This window comes from Lucilia cuprina, chromosome 3 (genome assembly GCF_022045245.1).
Source record: "Lucilia cuprina isolate Lc7/37 chromosome 3, ASM2204524v1, whole genome shotgun sequence".
NCBI classification, from domain to species: Eukaryota; Metazoa; Arthropoda; class Insecta; order Diptera; family Calliphoridae; genus Lucilia; species Lucilia cuprina.
Window position 1 is genome coordinate 19,039,435 of NC_060951.1, and position 6,767 is coordinate 19,046,201.

General features: G+C 27.5%; 1 long non-coding RNA gene across 1 annotated transcript; it reads right to left on the reverse strand.

The window, feature by feature from the left end:
• Positions 1-1,889: 1,889 nt before the first annotated feature.
• LOC124418834 lies at positions 1,890-3,295 on the reverse strand. The gene is made up of 2 exons (XR_006940252.1): positions 2,456-3,295; positions 1,890-2,398 (listed from the first exon to the last, which is right to left on the reverse strand). It is a non-coding gene; the product is annotated as an uncharacterized LOC124418834 (long non-coding RNA).
• Between the last annotated feature and the right edge of the window lie 3,472 nt (positions 3,296-6,767).

The following is a 6,767-nucleotide window of genomic DNA, read 5'->3' on the forward strand; positions in this document are numbered from 1 at the left end:
GAGTTTTACGTTTCAGACCTCATTGGCCAATATGTAACGTCAGATAACTGTACCGAGTTACGGTTTTTTATTAAGGTGCATGTTGACCATATGCAATCGTGTTAACTTAACCTAAGTATTTAATTTTAATTATGGTGGAGAACCAAAGAAATCTCAAATTTGTATTCTGGACAGTCATACTGGAAAAATTAGAGCTGGCGTTGTGAAACTTAAAAAACAAAGAGATTTATGAATATATTGGGTACCTAATCGCTTATTTCCCATTTCCCTTTTCTTGCATTCTCTACACAACTAACCAGATAAGAAACCATTGAAAGCTGTCAAAAATTAAATTCGAACCGTATGATTTTGTTGACATTTTTTACCATTTTTTGAATTCCGCCATTAGGTAAAATTTTAGAGCTGTTTGATTGTTTGAAAAAAATGTAAACATTGAAGAAATTGTATGTGAAGAAGAATTGCAAAAAATGAAGATTAAAAGGAAAACAACCTTATTTTATTAAATATTTGATTAGATTCTAATTAAAAGTGTATTGGATTTGTTTTTTAATAATTCTTTAATAATTCCAAGCCCATAGGCCCAAATATGGCTTAAAAATTACTAACATACATATATTCAAATACAAAATTACACAGAAAAAATAATACTTAGCATGAATGAATTTTGTAACATATTGCATGAATCGAACATGACTCTTTTCCCAAACCATTTTCATTCAGAATATTAAAAGTTCATAAAATGTATGAACTTGTAAATGACGGAAATTTTTTAATTTTTTTTTCTACGATATTCATGAACAATTGCGAAAAAAAGCTCATTATCTACTAATCTCTTTCCATATTTAGTAGATATTATTAGCGAATTTTGTATAATAACAAAAATATAAATTGAAATGCAGAAAAACAAAATGGTAAACAAGAAAATATCATCCAATATAGTTAAGTATCTATTCTTCATAAAATGCCGCCAAATACGTAAACATTTCATCGACTTTAATTTAAAAGTCATAAAAAAATACAAAATTTTCCAAAGAAAATTTTAAACATTTTTTAACAAATAGAAAAATAAAAATAAATTTAAAATATTTTAATTCACGGCTTCTAGATTATGTTTGAAAAAATAGAAATTATAAAATTCATACAATTTAGGAACTTATTCTTAAATATTATTAACTTTAAATAATGAAAGCAGTTCATAATATTTATGCTGAAACTTTTTTCTGTATATGAGCTACTTAACATAAAAATTTAACAAATTTAATAATAAAAAAGCTTAAACCTAAATGTTTAATAAATAATAATAAAAAGCAATAAATCGCTTAAATTGTAACGATTAAACGATCGACTGTTAATTATTTGTGTACCTATTAGATATATTTAATACACACACAAACTATATATATGTATCAATACCTACATATATACATACATACATACATACATACATACATACATACATACATACATACATACATACATCAACACATTTTTACATCAAAATGTGCATCAATACATACATTCCTTCCGTTATTCATTTATAATACTAATAATATGAATAACACAAATATGTATGTACAAACATATAATTTTTTTCAGTGCAAAGCACATATAAATATTTTCATTTATGTTCTCTTTTATATTTTGCACTACAACATATGCGTTTTAAATATTCTCTTTGACCTGGTTCACACTGGCAAAATTTTGTAGAGAAACTTTAGATTTTTGTGTGTGAGAGAAAGAAAAATAAACCATCAAAAGTTTCTCTACAAAAGTTTGCCAGTGTGAACCAGGTCTTTCTGGCCACCGCGGATTTACACCCAAAAAAGTCAATCACATAAGCAGTGACATGGGATCTAATTCTAAGATTATATTGAAGATAAGATTATATCTACGCATTATAGTGTATAATTTATTATGGTACATAGCCAATCAGTATAATGTTTAAAACTAAGGTGACAATCGATATAAACTCCAAGACATTTAACATACTTTACAAACTCAATACTAACATTGTCAATCATAATAGACAGATTAACATCAGTTCTAGGTGACTTAAAAATCATAGCCTTGGTCTTCTCACGATTAATACATAGTCCACAACTTGACATGCAACTAGAAACAGAAGACAACACCATATTAACTAAACACTCCAAGGCACCAACAAACTGACATTCTCCTGCAAATAGTAACTGAATATCATCTGCAAAAATAAACAATTGACAAGAAAATCCCTCAACAGTTAATATAAGATCATTCATATACAATAAAAAATTATAAGGGACCAATAACAGAACCTTGCAGAACACCACTTGTGACCAAAGAACATACAGAACAACATCGACCTCACTGAACAAACTGATATCCATTAGAAAGATAGGAAAATAACAATTTACTGCGTCTAAGAAGAAAATTTAAAAAAATTACATAGTTGTTGTATTAACATTGAATGACTTACACGATCATAACATGTTCTACAATCTTAGATAATATGAGAACTATAGATATCGGTCTAAAACTACATTCATTTCCATTTTTTCTAATAGGAACCACCTTAGCGACCTTCCAATTCATAGGAAATACAGTATAAGTTAAAATGTTATTCACAAGATACAAAAAACGTGTTTTAATAAAAGGAAAAATAATCTTAAAAAACTTTAGAGGCACACTATCTAACCACAAACAACTTTTTTGACGTTGCATGTACAGTAAACCCCGTTTATATGTTCTCAACACACATACATATCTAACCAGACAATTTCCAAATCAAACAAAATCTGATTTTAGACTTTATACTTTGTGACATTGGTGTTGTTATTCCAAAAAAGCTAGCCAAGCCTTCGCATATAAAATCTATTACATTTAAGGTCAATCTTAAGGTGAAAGATTTGGGATTAAATTAAAATTAATCTTCCAATGTTGTTTTTGAGTACTCAATTAGTTTGTTTGGTAGTTTAATGAAGGTGATTTAAATTTGAGCAAGAAATGCAAAAATGTAAACAGCTGATGCAATAAATTTAATACAATTAGAAATAAACATTAACATTTTTAATTTATTGGATAGTATAAATTATGGGGACCTCAAAATATATTTTTTGTTTTAACGATTTATGATTACCCATTTGATATACCTGATATTTTATGCGAGGCCCTAGAGGTAAATATGACTTTAACGAACGAATATAAATCAACTTTTTGTCGAAAAAAGTCTAAAATAGGGTTCTATAGTTGAAACGAAAAGTCAACTTTTGCATTTAGTTAAAAGTTGACTTTCCGACTTTTTGCATTTTATGCAAAGACGATATTTAGACTTTTAGTATTTTATAAATAGTCGACATTTTTCGAACTTTAGACTTTTTCCAACTTTTTTGGCTTTTTTCGAGTTTCTGACCTTTTTTACACTTTTTTAAAATTTTCTACATTTGTGAAAAAAGTCAAATAGTCGACTTTGCAAATAAAAGTCAAAAAGTCGAATATTCGTAAAAGGTCGAAAATTCGAAAATAGTAGAAAAAAGTCAATAATAGTCGAAAATTTTAAAAAATAGTCGAAACAAAATATTTAAAGTCGAAAATTTAAATTGATGTTTTCAAAAATTTCATTAAATATTTTGCAACATAATTTATCTTAAAAAATGGGATTTAAAAATATTGAAAAAAACATTATATTTAAATTTATGTTTTCAAAAATTTCATTAAATATTTTGAAACATAATTTATCTATAAACGTTCTAGAAGAATGAATGTTTGCTTTTTAATCTGCAATATTGAATAATAAATAATTTTGTTGAAATTTTTTTTTATACCATGCGAAAATTTACATTGCTTTTCTTCAGTTTTAATTTCAGCGACAAACATTTAATGTCAAGAAAATATAAAATATATTTTTCGATTTTAAAAAATAGGTTCTTTTTGGGATATTAAATGTATTCAAAGTGTGCAAAACAATAATAAAATATAACGGTTAGTGATAAAAAATACTTTAAATTTCTATAAGTCACATATTTTCGCGACAAAGTTTTAAATATGTGTTGGAGTTACACAGAATCTGTTTATGAGAAGAGCGTAAGTTATTGTTGTACAACAACGTCACAGGTTCCCCTCTTGTATAGAACCCAGTGCCTATATTAGACAAATATTTATTATGCTAAACGTCAAATGAGAGAGAGTGACATTCTTAAATATGTGTTGTAGTTACACAGAACCTGTCTGTGAGTAGAGCGTAAGTTATTGTTGTAAAAAACGTCACAGTTTCCTTACTTGGTGTTCAGTGTATAGAACCCTATTTAGTACCCAGTTTCTATATTAGACAAATATTTATTATGCTAAACGTCAAATTGTTATCATGATGACAAATTAGCAAGTACAGACTTCATTTATTAGCGTTGTAACGTCGTTATGACAGTGTTTAAACAATTGTCTAGACAACTTTACAACAAACACATGTATTTTGTTTTTGTAATAATTCAAGATTGTGTGAAAATTATATTATTATATATTATACAATTTATAATACTTTTAAACTACTTTAAACCACTTTTAATTCACTTTTTTAACTTTTCAAACCTTTTTACAAATAGCAAAACACAATTTAAAAATGGCTACACAACAACTTGAATAACAAACTTTGACAACTTGTTTCATTATAGTTTAAAAAATATCAATTCAAGTAATGCTACTTTATTAATTTACTTTTCAAGCATACATACAAATATTTGCATTAAATCCATATGTATACATATGTATGTCCGAATGTTCATACACTTGTTTATTCTTTTGCTCTTATTGAACAATTGCATAATAACTATCATCTACTGCTTTAAAAGGCATTGCAGGTGATTATTAAGGGCCTTTTATGAGTTGGTCAAAGATACAGTGAAAACAAATTGTTTTACAGCATCGGAAAATATAAAACTTTGTTAAATTCTTATTAAAGAAAATAAAGTTTTTATTTATTATATTTGTTGCTCTTAAAAGTTGTATTTTAATTTAAACAAACTCTGAAGCCACATACAGTACTCGTCTAGACTTTTGCAATTCAACTGCCGTGAAATTATTTGTTTGTTGTAGATGTCGTTGTACAACAAGAGATGAAATCATTCGTACAAAGCAAAGTAAATTAATAAAGTAGCATCACTTGAACAGCTGACTATTTTTATAACCTTCACCTTCGTGAGAAGGGTATATATAAGTTTGTCATTCCGTTTGTAATTTCTATAATATAATTTTCCGACCCTATAAAGTATATATATTCTGGATCCTTATAGATAGCGGAGTCGATTAAGCCATGTCCGTCTGTCTGTATGTTTGTTGAAATAAGTTTTTAGAGGACCCCAGATATAGGCGAGATCCGAATCTTCAATAATTCTGTTAGACATGCTTTCGTGAAGATCGTTATTTAAAATCAGAAAATCGGTCCATAAATAACGGAGATATGAGCAAAAATCCGAGACAACCTCCGAAAATTTCATAAAAAACTGAGATTTTTTATTCATGCTCAAACAGAAATTGCAAAAAAAACAAAAACAAAATACATAATCATACGGTAAATTTTGTTATTGTACTCTGTTTATAAAATTAAGGCAGAGCGAGAGCAGCACTAGTGTGGAGCCTGGCTTAAGTTAGAAGCCATAAAAGGGAACTTTTTGGTACTTTTTCGTTTTTCAAAAGGTACTTTTTGAATATTTTATAATACTGAACCTAGGAACATGAAGTTAAGTATGTAGATTCAGAATTAGATGAAAACCCAAGAAGGTACTTTTTTCTTTTTCAAAATGTACTTTTTGAGTTTTCTATAATAATGAACTTAGAAACATGAAATTAAGTATGTAGAGTCCGGATTAGACGAAAACACGTCAAAGGCGATTTTTTGGTACTTTTTCGCTCTACAAAGGGTACTTTTTGAATTTTCAATAATATTGAACCTAGAACGAGAACCGGAAAAAGTAAACTTTTTGGTACTTTTTTGTTTTTTAAAAGGTACTTTTCGAATTTTCTATGTGGAGTCTGAATTAGAAACATGAAATTATGTATGTATATTCGTAATTATGTAATAACACATAAATGGAACTTTTTGGTACTTTTTCGTTTTTCAAAACGTACTTTTTGAGTTTTGTATAATAATGAACCCAGAAACATGAAATTAAGTATGTAGAGTCGGAATTAGACGAGAACCGGAAAAAGCGAACTTTTTGGTACTTTTTTGTTTTTTAAAAGGTATCTAGAAATATTAAATTAAGTGTGTGGAGTTGGAATTAGAAACATGAAATTATATATGTAGATTCGTAATTAGGTGATAACACATATATGGAACTCTTTGGAACTTTTTCGTTTTTCAAAACGTACTTTTTGAGTTTTCTATAATAATGAACCCAAAAATATGAAATTATGTGTAGTGTCGGAATTAGGTGAGAACCGAAAAAAGTGAACTTTTTGGTACTTTTTCATTTTTCAAAAGGTACATTTTGTATTTTCTATAATGTTAAATCTAAAAACATGAAATTAAGTATCTTCAGCCCGAAGTAAGTGATTTGAAAGAAGAGTTTTTGATATCGACTTTTTTTAACACACCATGGTGAAGTGTAGGTATATAAGATTCGGCCCAGCCGAATATAGAACTCTTACTTGTTTTTAACTGGATAAATGAAATTAGTAGTCAAAGTTTGTTTTGAAAATTGTTAACATTGTTTATGTCGTCATTTTTAAATTGTGTTTTGCTATTTGTTAAAATTTGTGAAAAGTTGAAAAAGTAGATTAAAAGAGGTTTTAAAGTA